Genomic DNA, 21177 nt, shown 5'->3' with positions numbered 1-21177 from the left:
CTAACCGACTTCAAAAAAAGGAGGAGGTTCTCAATTCGACTGAATGTTTCGCAACCTTTACTACTTCTTAATGTGTATTTTGATATGTGCCAGATATAGGGTTTCTGCTCGAGAGTCTCGAACTCGAGACTTCTCGAGAATTTCGGCTTCATTCGAGACGAGAAAAAAATGACAGGTACTCGAGACGTCTCGAGGCCCGAATGTAAAGTACGACCTGAAGTGAAATGCAACTTTTTACCTTCTGCCCGGTCTCATCGCGAGGCGGTGGGGACGGTGTCGAACGGCGGCCATAAATTATAACGAGATAAAGCGATCTAACCTCTCATTCCAACGTAAGCTAGCAGCGACTTTGGCTAGTTTTGACAGCCTCGTGTTATTTAAAAGCAATTCGTCATTACGAAAAAGTCAGCGCGTTTGTATCTTGGGTCATTGATAACCTGCGAAGAGTGCTATGCTAACTTCGACAAGATTTGGAAGAAAAGAGGAATCCGACGTCAAAATAAAGTGCAATTATTTCGATCTCTTGTCTTCTCGATAATTTCGATATTTATGTATGGTGCCGAAACTTGGACCCTGAAAAGTTTTGATGTGGCTAAGATTGACGCTATTGAGATGTGGTGCTGGCGAAGACTGCTACGAGTATAACTTGAAAAGCTAGAAGAGCTAACAAACATCTCTATTTTGCAAGAACTGAATATCACCACACGGCTCTCCAAAATATGCCAAGAGCGACCCTCAGTTTTTCGGACACATTATGAGAGCACCAATGCATAACATGGCGAATTAATGGTAAACATTCTTGGGGTGGGGCTCGTAAGAGATGGTCTGACTGTGTGAAGAAATCGTGTGGCGACAGCGTATACTGTGCAGTCCACATGGCTTATGACCGCGTTCAATGGAGACACGCTACTTGTGGTCGCGATCCTCGGCAATGAGGAAACGAGGAAGAAGTTATTTTAAACGTTTAATTTCAATGACATTATGATTTAATACATGACATTTTAATTTACTTAACCCGTGCACAGGCGGGGAAGTTAAAGGATTAGGTATTATTTTCAAGACTATAATTGTAGTTTTCTTGTTAAAATTTGATTTATGTTTATTTCAAAGAAGATTTTTATTGCTCTTACGCATTTTTTATAATAGTGTGGTGCAATAAAAACTACTAATCATATTGTTGTTTATTATTTTATCAAAATTTTACCATTCATAAAAAAAGACTCGAGACTCGAGAAGACTCGAGACTTTGGGCTCGAGATTTCTCGAAACTCGAGACTTCTAATAGGTCGAGAAATCAGAAACCCTAGCCAGATACGACATAACAACTTGGTTACTTACATTGACATAAAATTTAACAAAAATATTCCATTTAAAAAAAGTAGACAAAAACAGAGTGGATATAACAGAAAAATAACGCAAGGTGCAAGGAGGTTATAGGCTACTTGCGTCCTAGTCAAATCAGCTTCTTTTTAAGAACTGTCAAAACGAATTTGAACGGTGTGCTAATATGGAATTAATATGAAATCAAATTGAGTGACGTCACGGTCACTTACGGTTACGGTTACTTTATATATTTCTACCTGACTTATTAAATAGAAAATCGATTAAAAAATAACTTATGTCCATGTATTTCCAACAATTATCTATGCTTTATTTCGTGCATAGTATAATAGTACATTACGATACAAGTGCGTAAAAAAGGAAGTTGGATACGAGTGGCGATAAATTAAAACACGACCGAAGGGAGTGTTTTAAATCGACACGAGTTGCGAATTTCCTTTTCGCACGTGTATCGTACGACGTTTTTCAGTACAGATTAGCCTCCGAAGTTTCGACCTGGCATATAATGAACGCACTATACACGTGCGAAAAGGAAATTCGTAACTCGTATCGATTTAAAACACTCCCTTCGGTCGTACATATCATAAAACACTTCCTTTTTTACACACTTGTAACGTAATGTACTATTATTTTAAGAACAGTCAAGTTCCCTATTGTATAAGGCACGCCACACACAGTCTTAAAATTCATAATCTTAAAAAAATACTTGTATGCAATCTGTCAGATCAATCTGAAAATTCATAATCTTAAAAAACAAGAGTGTGTGCGGACAGTCGCGAAACTGTATGGAACTCCGTGCACTCGATCTGATTTTTTTTTTTTAGTTACTTAAAAATATTTATTCAATTAATTAAAAGTTAATACAATAAATCCTTAATTACTAACAATTACACATAATTCCACCAACTAAATAAATTAAAAATTACAAATAATACTAGGAATAACCTAACCTACTTACTAACTAAATCCACTCAGAGTCCCTCCCGACGCAAAGGAGCCCAACACGCTCGCCGCGTTGCCACGTTGAACCGCGATGGACAACCTTTGCAACAGGAACGACCCGGAGCGAGGGTCGTGACCACGCTCGCACAGCCTCCCGCCCAATTCCCCAATAAAACCTTTGGCCTCTGCGCACCAGCAGCCAGTGGTCTCCACGGCAAGAGGGACAATCTGATTTTTTAAGAAAAGATTATCATTTTGAATTTTAAAACTGACTGTTGCCGACCTTATACCTAACCTATCCCAAAATAACAAAATAGTTTTCAGGAGATTCTCGTTAGATAATTTACCTAAACTTAACTCATTTTGTACTTGATGAAGTCTCAAATCCATGTGCTAAACTTTTAGATTAGATCACGTAGGTATGTTACGTACTACGTAGTATCAAAGAGGATCGAGTATTATAGAGAGTTACTGTTGACGCCGTGGGTTGCGTGGGCGACGGTCGCGCGATGGTCGCGCGACGGCGATGCGACGCATACGAAATCAAACATTTGTCGATATGGAAGTAGACGATGCGATGAGACGCGACGGCGACGGTCGCGCGACCGTCGCCCACGCAAGACACGGCGTCAAAGTAAAATGTGTAATTACAGTGCATAGACTGCCATCTCTCGAAACAAGCTTAAAACTTTTGAACCTCAGTTTTGACAATTTGGTCCATATTCTTAGCTTGATATGTGTTAAAATGTCAAATATTAATATTAGCGCCATCTAGCCGAGCGTCCCCGTGTATCGCCATCTAGGTCACCATACCTTTTTCTGTATGGTTTTGAGGTACGTTTTTTTCTTAGACTTTATCTGTCTATACGGAGTTACATATATCTTTGGTAGTATGTAATAGAGAATAGAGACGTCAAAAGTTTCTAAAGCCCCACATTCACGGTACGATTCATCGCTTCGATCGATCGGACAGATACCGTGAACGATCGGTCGCAACGAAAGCGCAGCCACACACGATCGTTTACGATATCGTAAATCGTGTCGGGCCTTTGACAACTAATCCCAAGATTTGGCGTGGGGACTAGTTTTACGAAAGCGACTGCCATTGACCTTCCAACTTCCAACCCGAAGGGTAACTAGACCTTATTGGAATTAGTCCTGTTTCCTCACGATGTTTTCCTTCACCGAAAAGCGACTGGCAAATATCAAATGACATTTCGCACATAACTTCCGAAAAACTCATTGGTGCGAGCCGGGGTTCGAAGTCGCACGCACTTACCGCTAGGCTACCAACGCTTATAGACGAAATATTATAACCACCAAATTAAAATTTTGAAAAACCCGCGACATACTGGACTGATTTTCATGAAACATGGCTAAGAACACTCCCGAGCTCCCGACTAACTCTGCTTTCAAACAAAAAAAAAACTAAATCTAAATCGGTTCATCCGTTTGGGAGCTACGATGCCACAGACAGACACACACAGACAGACAGACAGAAATGTATTGTGTATTAATATGATGATATCACATCAATATCAATGAATATGAAGGAATATGAATATGAATATGAATACACATTTAAAAAAAAAATTAGGCAACATCAGTGTAGTTATGATAATATTTAATAATAGGTGGTGCTAAAAAATGAGGCACGATTCTTAGTATGAAAATTGTATTATAAATTCTATATAAACTGTCCTTGGTAATAGTAAAGATTATTTAATTTTGTTCTTATCATGAGTATTTTATGTTACTATAACAAATATTTTTTCATTCAACGACTTTTCCCTCACTAGCTCGGAAACACGTGTTTTGTCCTTTAATACCAGCGGGTAAAAACGCATTTTATCCACTAGTCAAATTAATTGCTTTAAAATTGATAAAAGTAGGTGAATCTAGTAATTAAAATGATTTACCACCTGTGGAACTACTGGAAGCAGTGATAAACGCATTTTTTGCGTTGTAGTTTCCTCGCTATAGTGAGGGGAAAAGTTATGTGTTACACTCGGGTGCAAATGTATTTTACTTCTCGTGTATTAAAAAACAACTTTGCCCCCTTGTATAACAAATAACTATTGCCAATTCCCTTTCAACTATAACATTGAAACCGGAGGTTTGCTGATGGCTACGTTCTTTACTCTATTGTTACGGACGAAATGGGTTTGCCAGACTATAGAGACGGTGGTATTATTTGGTAGTGGACTAAAATAACAGTTCGATATTCGATATTCATGTTCCAACTGTATTTTGGTAGTTTGAACCTGATTGAATAGGAGGTTTCATATACGGAATTTTACAGCAGCATTTGATGTTCGGTGACTGGTCCCCGATTTGAATTTAGAATCACAGAATATATAATAGTATAATAGATAAACGTCAAGGAGAATGAACACTTGACGGGGCATTCGAATTTCGAATAGAAGGAGCGATTGGGAGTAGGTAGTTGTAATTTAGCTCCCATGGAATAAAAAAATAGTTAAAATATCCCATTTCAAGTGTTTTAATGACTGTACATTTATAATATAGTGTATATCTTTAGGAATTTAAATAAATGCAAACAAAATCTACCCTCAAAAGGCTCCTTAAGCCAATTGAGAATAAATCAAAACATCAAATGACCAAATAAGAAGATTAAAGATAGATGTCGCTCTGTGACAGATCCACTTGGACCACTTGCACTTGGTTATGTAGCTGTGAAACGCGCCAATTCTCTGTTTTGTGCTGGCGCCGAATACACCATACATGACCACACCACGGCTGCGAGGGACGCGGGGCGGGGGCGCGAGCGGCCGCACGCTGCCGAGCTTCCACGAACTATAGGCGAATGTTCGAAGAACTATGGCGAAAGAGCTTAAGCGGCAGCTATATTACACGACAAAACACCTTAACTTCATACTGTTAAGCCTTACTTTGTAATGAATGGAGTTTTATATTTTTGTACTTACGACACATGATTACTTGAGTTGAGCAAACAAAATTCGTCATTTTGTTCCGAAGTTTCAATTTTAACAACTGCAATTTTTACTTCTTAGTGCTAAGTTTAATTTATAATAGGAAAATATTACATTTGATCTGTGGATTGATATTCAATTCACTTATTGTCAAATTGGGTAAGTGTCTATTTTAAGCATTTTTAGGGTTCCGTAGTCAACTAGGAACCCTTATAGTTTCGCCATGACCATGACTGTCTGTCCGTCCGTCCGTCCGCGGATAATCTCAGTAACCGTTAGCACTAGAAAGCTGAAATTTGATACCAATATGTATAATATATCAATCACGCCAACAAAGTGCAAAAATAAAAAATGGAAAAAAAAAAATTATTAGGGTCCCCCCTACATGTAAAGTGGGGGCTGATATTTTTTTTCATTCCAATCCCAACGTGTGATATATTGTTGGATAGGTATTTAAAAATGAATAAGGGTTTACTAAGATCGTTTTTTGATAATATTAATATTTTCGGAGATAATCGCTCCTAAAGGAAAAAAAAGTGCGTGCCCCCCCCCCCTCTAACTTTTGAACCATGTGTTTAAAAAATATGAAAAAAGTCACAAAAGTAGAACTTTATAAAGACTTTCTAGGAAAATTGTTTTGAACTTGATAGGTTCAGTAGTTTTTGAGAAAAATACGGAAAACTACGGAACCCTACACTGAGCGTGGCCTGACACGCTCTTGGCCGGTTTTTGAATATGAATGTTGAATAGTTTTGTTCCAAGTTTGAAATATTTCTCGTATGTTATGTGCGTAAGTAAACAATAATACTTTAGCTTAGTGCTAAGGCCACTGAGTAATATTAGACGGTCAACCAAATTTTAGCACTAAAAAACCGGCCAAGTGCGAGTCGGGCTCGCGCACAAAGGGTTCCGTAGCAGCAAATATAATAAACCAATAACTTAACCAAAATTACAGTTAAATCAACCTATCTCAAAAACTATAAGAGATACTTTGATCAAACCAAAAATCGTTGAAAGAGTTAATTAGCATGCATCACCTCTATTTTTTTTAGAATTTTATACCCCGTAGTTATAAAAATAGAGGGGGGGGGACATACTTTTTACGACTTTGAGAGCTGATATCTCAAAAACCGTTCACTTTAAGAAAAATGTTTTTTAGAAAACTTTATATCATTTTAAAAGACCTTTCCATTGATACCCCACACGGGTATGTACATCGAAAAAAAAATTTTCATCCCTCAGTTACATGTATGGGGGGCCCCACCCCCAATTCTTTTTTTTACTATTTAGTGTCATAATTTTGTAGCGGTTCATACAACACATATTCCCATCAAATTTCATCACTGTAGTACTTATAGTTTCCGAGTAAATCGGCTGTGACAGACGGACAGACGGACAGACGGACAGACGGACAGACGGACATGACGAAACTATAAGGGTTCCGTTTTTGCCATTTTGGCTACGGAACCCTAAAAAGCCGGCCAAGTGCGAGTTGGACTCGCCCACCGAGGGTTCCCTACAAACTTTCAATAGTTGAATCATCAAATGGTATTCATTTAACTGTACAAAAGTACAAACTTGACTAAATCCCGCAAGACTCAATTCCCACATAAGTAATATTTTAATATACAATTTTATTGTTAGACAACGTCCAAAGATAATCACGATTGGACTTAAATAGTTTACGACATGTAAGGACGCTCCTGAAGCGACCTCATTATGTCAGGAAAAACGTGATGTAGGAAATGATTCAACGTACAGCGATATCTTTCGGCAAATTAAGTAAACTAATGTGTGCGAGATAGTATGGAGGATAATTTTTATGGGATAATTGATTATTATGTGAACCGATTTTAACCATTTTTCCTCTCTTTGAAAGCAAACACTTTCATTTTTATTCTGTAAAAAATACAGGTACAATTAATATCCGCAAGAGTGTTCAAATTGAAAATGTAAATCTGGAAGGATTTTTTCATAAAGTAAAAAAAAAGTTCACATTTTTTTCCAAAAACAGTTTTTCTCCACAACAAAAAAATTATGAAAAAAATAGTTCTGATATGTATAGTTTGAGTTCTTTCTAACGATAACCCACTTGCCCTAGTAAATTTGAAATTTGTAGTCTTCCTCCCTTTTGTTTTGACCATTTTCTGTATTTAAATTTTAAAAAATATACTTTCAATTCAGTCTCTACAAGATTAACGGATTTCATAAGTATTGCAAATTTAAAAGCATGTTTAATAGCATAAGTAGTTCTCGAGATATTAAATAATGTGACAGACAGACGGACAGAGTCGCACCATAAGGGCCTTTTATTTGTACCTTTTTGGTAAGGAACCCTAAAAAGGCGCGAAATTTAAATTTTCTATGGGAATTTAACCTTCGCCCCTATATTTTCAATATTTTTTTGAAGTGTCAGGATATGGTTCGTCGATGATTCCGCCAACGTCAAGGTTTAGGAAGGCACGCGTTTCAAGAAATTAATAACTAGCCGCTGAGCCCTCTACTTTTCAAATTTGCCGTTTTTTTAGTACCAAGATTTGGTTGACCGTCTTCTTTAGTAGGAACTAGGAACAAAAGACAAAAGCTATTGGTTTGGATCACCTCAAAAAGGAAAAACGGATCCCGTGCGTCTGTCTGTCCGCCTGTCACAGCCAATTTTCTTCAAAACTACTGAACCGATTAACTTGAAATTTGGCACACGTATGTGACCCAAAGACGGACAAGCAATTTAAATTAAGAAAATTTAATTGTAGGGGTCACTTTTGGTTGATAAAAATGAAAATTAAAAATAAAAGTTTTTCAAACTATATTGTGTTACATTTTATCAAATGAAAGAACTTTTTATAAGTATTTCTAAAATATTTTCTTAAATAATTTTTAGTCATTTTCAAGTAATTTAAGAAAATAGGTAAAAAATGCACAAAAATAATACACGAGATAGCCTTCAATCTATGGATTACACAGGAAAGCCTATTATTATAAATCTACAGTCAAGCGTAAGTTGGACTTAAAAGAAAAAAAACTCAAATTTCACTCTCTGCCGCTGAAAGGAGTTACCAAATCTCTTGAAGTCTACCTAAATTAATTTCCGTTTCGTTTTTTAGAAATTGTTCAGAATATCCATTATTCCCAAAAATGATTTAAGTGCCTTCAAAAAACGAGGCGCTTAAGCCCTTCTTGTGGTGTACGGAGCCCTTACAACGATAGCATAACTCGCACTTATAATCGACCAAATCAGAGGACCAAATAATCTAGATATGTTGATCATAAGGGGGCGGCATATCGGCAAAATTGGTGATTGGCCCCGGGCGGCAACCACAGACGCTACGCGGCTGGTTATGTATTTCGTCACTACTTTGAAAAAACTTGTATATTCTGTCAATGAAAAGAAAATTGTAGTAAGTACGTCATCATTGGCCACGACATCTATTGCAGATAGGGCTGCCATCCGTCCGGGTTTCCCCGGATTTGTCCTAGTTTGGAGGCCGTCCGGGGTCCGTCCGGGCGGGGTGTCAAGAAGTGTCCGGGGAAAACCCGGACACTTTACATGTAAGGAAGCACCTCATTGAATTTAAGTACATATACTTTAAAAAAATTATCAGCGAAATCTACACGTAATAAAAAACCGGCCTTATTTTCGGAAATAATCGCTCCTAAAGGAAAAAAAGGATGTCCCCCCCCCCTCTAACTTTTGAACTATATGTTTAAAAAATATGAAAAAAATCACAAAAGTAGAACTTTATAAAAACTTTCTAGGAAAATTATTTTTAACTTGATAGGTTCAGTAGTTTTTGAGAAAAATACGGAAAACTACGGAACCCTACACTGAGCGTAGCCCGACACGCTCTTGGCCACCTTTCAGAGATAATTTCTTTATAATGTTAACCGATTTCGTCAGTTTTTACTTTATTTGAAAGATAACGTTTTACGTAAAATCTTGTATAATTTTGAAGTACTATAGGGTGGTAAAATTGAAAGCTGAAATCTGAAAAGCTTTTTGTCACGTTTTGACACGATTTTATTTTTCCTGTAATATTGAACATAAAGCCAATGTTTCGTTAAATTTTAATATATCGTTGGTAAACTTCAGAGGTAAAGGGGGCGGATTTTTTTACATTTTCCCTCAAAACAATTTTCTTTCAACAAAAAAATTATAAAAAATAGTTTTTATATGTACAATTAGAGCTCTTTCTAACGGGTATCGTTGACACTTGACCTAGTAACTTGAAATTTACAGTTTGCCCCCCTTTTAGTTTCGCCATTTTCTATAATTAATATTGAAAAATAAAATAAAATAATACTTTATAGCGGTTAATAATGTTCTACTCCAAATTTCAAATCGATAGCAGAAGTAGTAGTAATGTGACAGACAGACATAGTCGAGTCGTCGCACCATAACGCCGTGGCTTGCGTGGGCGACGGTCGCGCGATGGTCGCGCGACGGCGATGCAACGCATACGAAAAAAAACCTTATCGATATGGAAGTAGACGACGCGATGAGACGCGACGGCGACGGTCGCGCGACCGTCGCCCACGCAAGACACGGCGTAAGGGTTGTGTACCTTTGTGGTACGTAATTCTAAAAAGAGACAAATTTTATTTTTTTGTAAGAAAAGTTGTTTTGTTTTTGTTATTTTTTATTGCAAATTACACATTGTGTGAAATTAAAAGAATAAATGGATGAAAATTACAGGTCTTGTTTTTTAAAAATATTATTTTCGGACTCGTCCGGGGAAAAAATGGGATTTACGCGAAATGTCCGGGTTTTCTGAATCTTTGTCCGGGTTTTCCGAAATTCGAGATGGCAGCCCTAATTGCAGATGATTGTAGCAGCGTCCAGTAAATCATGTGTTGTGGGGAGGTTGATAGCAACGTCTTCGGTGGCTAAAGAGACCTATACCAGACCTATAAGTAAGTACGTATGGAATGCATAATAGTCTTACTGCTGTTTAACTTTGAGGAACAGTGTGATAATGACTGAATGATTTGGTTGGTTTAACCGACATATTTTGTAACTACCCGAAAAAGTGAAAATTATTTATTTACGTTTTTTAAGTACCTAAAAATATAGAATAGAATATAGGTTCCCTTAACCACCTGTCAAACATTTATGTACTTGTCACGCGCGGGCGGGGTTATTAGAGACCCTGGCTGGGGTTGATGGGGACTAAGTGGACTAACACACATTAAATCCGATTATATTGTAAATACCCAATTGTTATACGGGTTTTACGATTTACTAGTAGGTACATAAAATATAAGGATTATCTTCAGTGTAAGTAATACTAAATAATTCAAATTTCAAATAGATAATTTATTTGAGTAGATATTGTAGACAGTTTAGTAATCTAAATATATAGATTGTAGCTTATATCTAAAATATATCTATTGCTATTTTTGCACATTAAAAATATATGTTTTTTTGTAAAATCATAAAGCACAGCAGAAACCATAATTCTAAGGCAGAAACCTGAAGTACATAAAAACATCCGCAGATTGTCCTTAGGCCTGATTGACCAAGGTTTCAACAGCACGTAAAAAGCAATTAAAATAGTAATCGCCATAGCCGCTTACAGCCTAAAAACGCCATCAACACTCGCAGCGCAAAACATCTTAATCAGAATTTAACCGTTACCCCTAGCATGCTTCGTTTCAACGCTTAACTTTTCCGAATTCAAAACGTATTCCATTTTCAAATTAGATCAGATCGCTCACCTGTCAAGTTTCCACGGACTACCGCCAGCTTTGCGCCACTCAAAGTAACGTCCAGTCCAAATCGAAAGTGCCACTTATAATTCAAAACAAACCTCCGTCCAACATTTACAATCGAAAACCAACCTCTTTTGTATCACGGCCCAAGTTTTAGGCGGACTAAAATTGCAACAGAACTTTTCAAAACTGCTTCAACACTGGTAAACTTCACTGAAATCTGGATTAAAGTCACTGGCCACTGTTGGCGTTCTATTATGGTTTTTTTTTTAATTTTTAAAGGGGTTCGATGGGTTGAAAATGAGCACGATCGCTTTGTCGTGAGCTGCCATGTCGCGTACGGGCGGGCCGTGCGGCGGTTATAACAGGACTGGCTGGAGAAAAATGGCGAAGCGAGCGAGCGGCCGTGGTTGGTCCGCTATCGGAGCGCACGGCGCCGTGCGGCCATAGAATAATGCTGGCACAGACAGTGTAACTAGGTAAAGAATCTAGCTTAGACCCCAGTGCCTTAGATAAAGCCATTGTGTGTAGTTGCTACCAGACATTAGCTTTTTAAAACGCCTTAAAACGTTTATCAAACATTATTATTGTCAGAGTACGGAGTACGGTTTCCCTCCGTACATTATTATCTTACCATAGTTTCTTTGCGTATTATTTTTAACAATGCCTCCAAATTTTCTACTGGTTTTCTTCCCATTATGAGTCAGTACTTATATTGAATATAATATACTCCATAACTCAGCGAGTCGCGAAAAAGCAGCGGATCCACAATCGGATTATTAATAATCTTTTAAATATTTCATATATACATAATAGTCATGTCATGTCCTATAAGTTGCAAATACTCTCTCTCTGGGCGGCAATGGCTTTTTGTAAGTTATATTTATATTCCCTAGGGTTTTGAGTGCGGGGATAATTTTACACTCTGCAAAAATAGGTGAAAAACTGTAACTATTTACACGTTTGGAACTTTCTATCTTTTTCTTCTTCCTACCCTTCGTCATCCACTTTGCGTTATCCCGGAATTTGCCACGGCTCATGGGAGCCTGGGGTCCGCTTTGATCCCAAGATTTGCCGTACGCACTTGTTTTTACGAAAGCGACTGCCATCTGATCTTCCAACCCGAAGGGTCACTAGGCCTTATTGGAATTAGTCCAGTTTCCTCACGATATTTTCCTTCACCGAAAAGTGACTGGCAAATATTCAGAAGAACTCATTGGTACGAGCCGTGTTCGAACTCGCGACCTCCGGATTGAAAGTCGCACGCTCTTACCGCTAGCAAAGACGTATATAACTCCATTTAAACAGATAAAGTCTAAGAAAAAAACGTACCTCAGTACCATACAGAAAAAGGTACGGTGGCCTAGATGGCATTACACCTTTAGGGTATACGCTCAGCTAGATGGCGCTAATATTAATATTTGACATTTTAAAACAATCAAGCTAAGAATATGGGCCAAATTGTCAAAACTGAGGTTCAAAAGTTTTAAGCCTGTGTCAAGAGATGGCAGTCTATGCACTGTGATTACACATTTTACTTCGACAGTAAGTGCTAGTTCAGACACAGCGGTTTCCGCTGTGTCTGAACTAGCACTAACTCTCTATAATACTCGATCCTCTTTGCCGCTAGGCCACCAGCGCTTCCTAACCTTATCCCTCGTTATTTGGGGTCGGTACAACTCGTTTTCATCTTCCATTACACTCTATATTTCGTCATCTCAGCTCCTACTTCCTTCTTTCTCATATCCTCTTTCACACGATCCATACCTCGTCGTTTGCATTTACTCCTTCCGCTCCATCCCGCAACATTCACTCATTCATTCTACCTATTCTCATATAATTGTAGTTCTGTAATTTAATCTTTACTGGCCCTTGGTCTCGGCGATACCTACCTACGAGACCATTAACCCGGCTTCAGGGGAGAAAGAGTCACCTTCTCTATCTCCCACTGTCGCAACACCTGTCTGGCGCGTCCTTGCCGCGGGGGTGGGCACCTCCCAATCCAGTAGGCCGAATGGGGTAGGTGGCGAAGTTCAGTCAGGGACCCAGTGTCGCGGGGTATAACGCGAAACCCATGCCCAGGGTCACGGGTGAAGACCATAACGGCTGCGAAGGCGGAGATGGAATCCATCAGAACGGCGGAACAGGCGGAAGTGGCAAAGCCCAACATCGAGCCAGCCCTAAATGATAGGGTGCCCGGGTCATGTTGGAGTTGCAACCCCTGGCACGGAGTTGTAAAAGAGCAGGTGGCGGAAGAAACCTGTAAGGTTCAACGGCAGCGCTCACAGTCCTAGTAAGCTGGACTAGTGTCTTGGCGTCAGGTGGCAACCGGCCGTAAAACATCATAGCCATTAAAATCTCCTCGTCAAATATGAAAAAGAGCACAAAAAGGAAGAGCATAAAAGTTAGGGCGTCCCCCTTAAGCGACGATCAAGGCACACTAAAGGCTAGGGCGTTCCCCATAAGCGACGGTCGAAGCAGCACATGCACACACTTGCGATTTGCGACATGGAACTTAGGTTCTTTGACCGGCAGATGCGCAGAACTTGCCGATACTCTACAAAAACGACAAATAGATGCATGCTGCTTGCAGGAGACTAAGTGGAAGGGTGCCAAATCCAGGGTCATAGGCAACGGGTTCAAACTCATCTACAACGGAACTACATCTGGTAAAAATGGTGTTGGGATTGTGCTTTCCGAAAGACTAACTAACAGGCTGATAAATGTCGAGAGGACCAGCGACAGACTGATTACAACAAAAATTGCGTTGGATAACCAGCCGTGTCTGAACATCATATCGGCATACGCGCCACAAACCGGGATGACAAAGAATGAAAAGGAGGCATTCTGGGATGAACTAAATGCACTTGTACGGAGTATCTCACCTGAAGAGACTATACACATCGGCGGAGATCTAAATGGCCATGTAGGTGCAAGCAACATTAATGCGGAAAGGTGGCACGGCGGTTTTGGCTATGGCACACAAAACAGTGATGGAAGCACTATTGTCCAATTCGCTTCCAGCAGCGACATGGCAATAATTAACACTTTCTTCAAGAAAAAAGCAGTGCATCAAATCACATACCACAGCGGAGGTCACTCCACCCAAATAGACTACTTCATGGCAAGACGCTCACAGTTAGGCAACTATAAAGACTGCAAAGTCATCCCAGGAGAGCAGCTCACCACTCAACATAGATTACTGGTCGCGGTTTACAGGCTTCCTAGACCTATTAAAATTTGCAGAAAACTGACACCTAAAATAAAATGGAAGACGCTAAAGCAGCCGGCTGGTCGACTGTTCATACTTAAAGATCATCTTAGTTCCACAGATACCACAAACATAACACCAAATGAAATGTGGGAAAACTTTCAAGGAGTCTGTATAGCAAAGGCCGAGCAACACCTGGGTCGAACAAGGAGCAAGAAGGGGCCAAATAAGGAAACAGTTTGGTGGAACGCCGAAGTGAAAGAGGCTGTGGCGCGTAAGAAAGACCTATTCAAAGCCTGGCAACGTACAAAAGAGCAAACAGACTTCGAGAAGTATAAACAGCAGAAAAAGTTAACGAAAAGACTAGTGGCGATCGCTATGGCACAATCGAGCCAAGAATTTTATAATGATTTAGAATCAGCAAAATCTGAATTAGACATACACAAAATTGCTAAAACCCGACATAACAATACTAAAGATATAAAAACGGTTAAATACATAAATGACCAAAATTCTAAACTTTTAACGCAAGACAGAGACATTAACATTCGATGGACAGAGTACTATAAAAATCTATTAAATATATCACACTCCAGAAAAATAAATCACTTGCCACCTAAACCAGTACTAGGTCCTGTCCCAGATATAGGTCTTGAAGAAATAAGGAAAGCCGTAAGCCAAATGAAGAACAACAGGTCACCAGGGCCAGACGAAATACCAACTGAGGTCTGGAAACATCTGGATATTCAGGGTCAGGCTTGGCTACATCAACTTCTGAATAAGCTCATTCAGGGACAACCAATGCCCGCCGCGTGGCGAAACAGTCACCTCATACCGTTCTACAAGGGTAAAGGAGACGTGCGAGAGTGTAGTAATTATAGAGCTATAAAATTGATGTCACACACATTAAAAATCTGGGAGCGGGTAATTAATAATAGATTAAAACATCTCATAAGTCACACACCAAATCAATGTGGATTCGTGCCAGGAAGAAGCATATCAGACGCAATTCAAACCATACGTATCCTGCAAGAAAGGGCAAAATCAAACAAACAAAACATGCATATGATATTTATAGACTTGGAAAAAGCGTTTGACCATATCCCCCGAGATCTTATATGGGAATCGCTCAGGCAGCAAAAAGTACCAGAGTTCTACATATATTTGATACAAGACATGTATGACGCAATTACCACCCAAATTGTTTGCCCTGCAGGTAAAGGCGACAGGTTTGAAATAGAAGTAGGGGTTCATCAAGGGTCTACACTGAGCCCAGTACTTTTTAACACCACTATAGATTACTTGACAAAATACTGTCAAAAGCCGCTACCGTGGAACTTACTTTACGCAGATGATGTGGTTCTAATCTCGGACAACGTCAATCAGCTACAACAAAACTTAAACACCTGGGTAGAAGCGCTTGAAACCAACGGTCTTAAGATAAGTAGAAAGAAAACCGAACATATGTCCAGTATCTTCGATGGTTTAAGTAACCCTGAAACTATCAAAATCACGATAGGAGACACGCCAATACCCAGAGTATCAGAATTTAAATATTTAGGCTCGATGCTGTCCAGCGATGGCAAAATAGATAGCGATATCACTCACCGAACCACTACAGGCTGGATGAAATGGAGACAACTTACCGGCCTCATGTGCGATAAGAAAATGCCGCTTAAGACCAAAGGAATACTATACAAAACAGCAATTAGGCCCGCGGTTTTGTATGGATCAGAGTGCTGGGCTGCAAACAAATGCCACCTTAACAAGTTACACACTACCGAAATTACTGTCTAGATTTTAATATTTATTTTCCTACACTTAAGCCTATTTTGTTGTAAAATAAATATCATCATTGTAGTTAGATGTCTTTTGAAAATAAACTAGGTAGGTAACATTTAGACAATCTCACACCTCAGGATGCCGAAGACCGGGCAAAGTGGAGAAGACTGAGCAGGAAAGAAGACTCTAGGCCGGGAAAAAGATTGGTTGAACAAAAAGAAAATATTTAATAATTTATTCCCACACCCAAAATTACTCAGTATGCTTTTCAGTGTGTTATTCTTATAAGAAACTGCCCGGATTTTATTAGTAGATCGGAATATCTACGTCGAATAATCTTTGTCAAGCGCAACAGTGCCTGCTACGGGCTAGCTCCCGCCGCGCGGCAACAGAACAGGTTTTAAAAAAATACGCCACAGATTATCACGCCTACCTACTAATTAAAAAGTTAATGTCGGACGCCAATGCGAATCCGTCTGTGAATATCGATAAACTGTAAACCGTGGACTGACAAAGCCTATACAAAAAAGCGTACCCCTGAAATGTATGGGCCTTTTATTTTATTTATTTACATAAAAAAAAAAAGCCTTTTATTTCTTGCAAGTAAATACATCTAGTGTTACATCTTTAATGGTTCGGTTCTGTTGCAAGAACCCCAGTTTGGGTATAGGCCTCCTCCAAACGGTTCCATCTCTCTCTGTCTTGGGCCACTTGCATCCACGAAGGGCCAGGCCAGCGATTTTGATGATGTCGTCTACCCACCTTGTGTGAGGTCGTGCCCTGCGACGTTTTCCTATAGGACCCCTCCAGGAAGATACTTTTCTAGTCCATCTGTTATCTTGTAGGCGTGCCACGTGTCCCGCCCACTTCCATTTCAGCTTTCGCGCATAGGGTATTACATCCATCGCTTTTGTGATTTCCCGTATTTTTGTATGACGTATTTTTTGGATTTTTCTTATGTTTAGCATGCTACGTTCTATACCCCTTTGACAAGATGTTAGTTTCCTCTTTACATTTGTGGTCATTTTCCATGTTTGGCAAGCGTATTATTTACATATAATCATACATATAATCACGCCTGTATCTCATAAAGGGGTAGGCAGAGCACATGAACTACTAAGTTTCAATGCCACTCTTGGCAAAAAGGGGTTGAAAGAAATCCAAATTGTAACATTACAGTGACAGGTTATTTATTTACTTAAACTTTATTGCATAATGTAACAAATAAAGTACAAATGGCGGACTTAATGCCTAAAGACATTCTGTACCAGTCAACCAACAGGCTTAACATAAAGAGTAGTGGGTGCAGGGCTGCAGGCTTAAAAATTGGTAACTGAAAATAAAACATAATTGTAGCAAATAATACATATTGTCAATGATACACACACATATATCTATAAAATTACATAAACTTTCATATAAGTAATTACATCCTTTTAGGATTAAAACTAGATGGCGCTGTTTCGAAGCCTGTGGAAGTGACCAAAATCATATTTTCTCCAAATATGTTTAAATACGTTTTATTTTTTATATGAACAAATGACATGCTTCATTATTTCAATATCATAACGAAGGCTCTCAAAAAACGAAATAAACAAACTGTCTGTCCAGTAGAACTTCAACGAACAGTCTTTGCGAGTCGCCAGTATATAGCAATGAGCGCTAGAATTTATAATAAAATCAATAAACAGCTAGAAATTTATAAACTAAACCGCTATGAGTGTAAACTCAAGTTACAAACCTGGCTACAAACACTAAAGTACCAGGAAACAGAAACTCTTTTAAGCTGTCTAAAATAATTTAACTCTCAAACTGTCACTAATATTTGCAAATATGTATTTAAAATAAGATACCTATAGTTAATGTACACTTCATTAAAAATTACACATGTTTAGATTTAAGTTTTGATGATAGAATTCTGTCAACCACTATCTATAATGTAACCATCAGCGGAGGAATCGCTGACTCCCGAGTCACAGGTTTCGACCTAGTTCGGGAGACAGAGGCATGACCCTGGTGAACTGATACAAACCTAACAATAAGTTTTTCTGTACCTAGAATAATATTAATATTGTAATACTATACTGTTAGGTTTATAGTGAATAAAGATTTATTATTTATTATTATTTATATAATATCACGTCAATACACTTTTTGAAAACAGACTTTATTTGGCACTTCAGCCTCATCTTTGACACTTTTTTATCAGGCTAGGAAAAAGTGTATTACTTTTTAACCCCCGACGCAAAAAAACGACGAGGTGTTATAAGTTTGACGTGTCTGCCTGTCTGTATGTTTGCGTGTGTGTCTGTCTGTGGTATCGTAGCTCCCAAACGGATAAACCTATTTAGATAGTTTTTTTTTGTTTCAAAGCTGAGTTCGTCGGGCGTCGGGCGTGTTCTTAGCCATGTTTCATGAAAATAGGTCCGCTATGTCGGGGGAGTTATAAAATGTTAGGTTATTTGCATAATATGCATACATAAGTATTACATAGAAATAATAGTCTCATTAAAGTGTAGGTTATAAACATTTTATTATATTAAAATTGTTCTCTATCTCACAATGGTATTGTCAAAGCTTATTATAGTGAGTTTTTATACTTCGTCAACCAAATCTTGTCACTAGAAAAAGGCGGCAAATTTGAAAAATCGCGGGCTAGCAACACTAGTTTTAAAAACGGTGGACATTCGCACGGAAATTCGCGTGTCATTTGTATCTTATCTGTGGAAATCTTCACCCTACCAAAAAGAGAAATAACTAGCACATATCCGTCCCTTTTTAATACATTATCTAATTCATAAGGAAGGAGCGAGCCCCTTGAAAAAAATATATCTGTGGCTGTTCGACGTACATTGCTGGTTTTTGTTCGTTTCATAGGGATACCATACTTTAGTTTGATATACATTGCTACTGCCAAAATTTGGTTGACAGGCTATATCTACAGTGAGTTTTTTGTCACTTGCAATAAAATGACTGTCTGGCAATATACAATAACAGTAGTAATGTTTTTTTTTAAATAGCAATACTTACGCCGTGTCTTGCGTGGGCGACGGTCGCGCGACCGTCGCCGTCGCGTCTCATACTTCCATATCGATAAGGTTTGATTTCGTATGCGTCGCATCGCCGTCGCCCACGCAAGCCACGGCGTTACTGTTCTCATACAAAAGTGACTCAATAGTCAATTGTTGCCACATGCAAAACGGTTTACATAGACAGTGGCGCCCCTATCAATTTATTTTCTATTTTGATAGGCTGTACGGGGTCCTAAAGCTTGGCAAAAAAGAAGAGAAATGGAACTAACTTTTTTATCATAGCAATACTTAACTGTTCTCATTGAAAGATGTCAAAATCAGTCAAAATAGTTGCCACATGCAATAAATACGATTTACATAGACGGTGGCGCCCCTATTATTTTCTACTCTTTTGCCAGACTATACCATAGTTGTAACTCCATACATCAGTAAATTAATGCGAGTTATTTCTACTTGTAGTGCGACATCTAGCGACAATCACGCGTCAAATAGCGTAAATTATCAGTACTGCTACTTGTCAATAGATGTCGCGACGAACGAAGAGTCTAATGCTTACCAATTTTTAGCTAATATTACAATAGTATTAAATCAGTATTCTGTTTTCAATTATTTCTGCTGGTAATATAAGTTGTAAACTGTTCTAATATTAAATTTTTGGCAGACGAGACATAGTTGCCACCTAGTATCGAGTAGTGGTACTGATCATTTACGCTATCTGACGCGTGAATCGCGTGATTGACGCGTGATTGTCACTAGATGTCACTTAACTATGCCTATACAAATAACCCGCATTTACTGATGTATGGAGTTACAACTCTTCTCTTACTTAGATATGTCAAAAATTAGAAACTTTTACCCCCTTATCCATAAACGTACTCTAAAGTTATCAAGCCGATAAAGTTCCTTTGTCCTTTTCTATCACACCAATACGTCGGAAAGGGACAAACGAACTTTATCTGCTTGATAACAAATTATTTCAGATGACATAAAACGTGACAAACAATGTTCATAATTTTATAAATCATTAGTTTTTGATGCGATTTGTATGTTTGTAATTTTGTATTGAGTATTTCATTACCCTCGAGCATTTAATATATGTGCATTAATTTCATTGCAATGAGTTTTTGAAAAGGAGGATGGGCATTTTGGGCCACGAGCGAACAGAGATGACACCTATAGTAAAGTGTAAATATTATCAAGTTATACAGGGTGGCCCAAAATTACGTTGACAAAAAATAGGGGAATGTTGCAAAATAAATAAATATCGAAGTTACCGAAAATATTTTTGGGCCTATATATATTGTATATTTCTACATACACCATGGATATTTCAACAGCATTCATGTCCATTCCGCAAGGTTTGCAATGTAGACCAATTGTGTAAAGACATTTTTCCCAGATTCATAAGCTCGATACATTTCAGCCTACTTAAGTAAATTCACCCAACTTAAAACTATAAATTATAGTTTGTAATTAATCTTAAAACTCTAGGCTGTTTACTGATTACAACAATTAAGATATTTCACAAGCTATACCTACGTGCAATAAATTAGACGAAAGTCATACTAGAGGTGCAGCGGCATATCGTTAATTTTTTGTTCTTATATTTGCGTTTGTACTTGAAAGCAAAGGGAGGATATTTTGAAGAAGATTCGATTTTTTTGGTCAAAAATTATTAAGGTTTCACATTTTCATTTGCAGGACAATCATTCGTGTAAGGACAGAAAAATAATTATACAAACGTTTGTCAACGTATTTTTGGGCCACCCTGTACATGCCGCTATAAGACATTGTCCTTAAAAATCACTCTTTGACTTACGCCGTGGCTTGCGTGGGCGACGGTCGCGCGATAGTTGCGCGACGGCGATGCGACGCATACTAAATCAAACCTTATCGATATGGAAGTATGAGACGCGACGGCGACAGTCGCGCGACGGTCGCGCGACCGTCGCCCACGCAAGACACGGCGTTAGAGATAGCAAAATTAAATAGTACCATAAAATCTGTTTCTTGACGTTTTCTAAATAGATACTGAATGAAATTGATATATATCCTCTGAACTTATTTTTAGAACAGGGAATATAATTATTGTCATGCTTACTAATAGACGAAGTGCAAATGTTTTGGTGAAAGTTGGCATATCCCAAAAACCAGATGAGTGTTAAATATGGGCACAGAAGAAGTCTCCCTAGGTATAACTGTTTTC

General features: G+C 38.5%; 1 protein-coding gene across 1 annotated transcript in view; it reads right to left on the bottom strand.

The window, feature by feature from the left end:
- LOC125240618 overlaps positions 1-11509 on the bottom strand; it is a 329570-nt gene extending 318061 nt beyond the window's left edge. Inside the window, exon 1 of the mRNA XM_048148582.1 lies at positions 10953-11509. The gene's annotated coding sequence lies outside the window, so the exon portion shown is untranslated. The remainder of the gene's footprint in view (positions 1-10952) is intronic.
- Between the last annotated feature and the right edge of the window lie 9668 nt (positions 11510-21177).

Source organism: Leguminivora glycinivorella, chromosome Z, assembly GCF_023078275.1.
Source record: "Leguminivora glycinivorella isolate SPB_JAAS2020 chromosome Z, LegGlyc_1.1, whole genome shotgun sequence".
In the NCBI taxonomy this organism is placed as follows: domain Eukaryota; kingdom Metazoa; phylum Arthropoda; class Insecta; order Lepidoptera; family Tortricidae; genus Leguminivora; species Leguminivora glycinivorella.
This window is presented reverse-complemented; position numbering and strand designations above follow the sequence as displayed.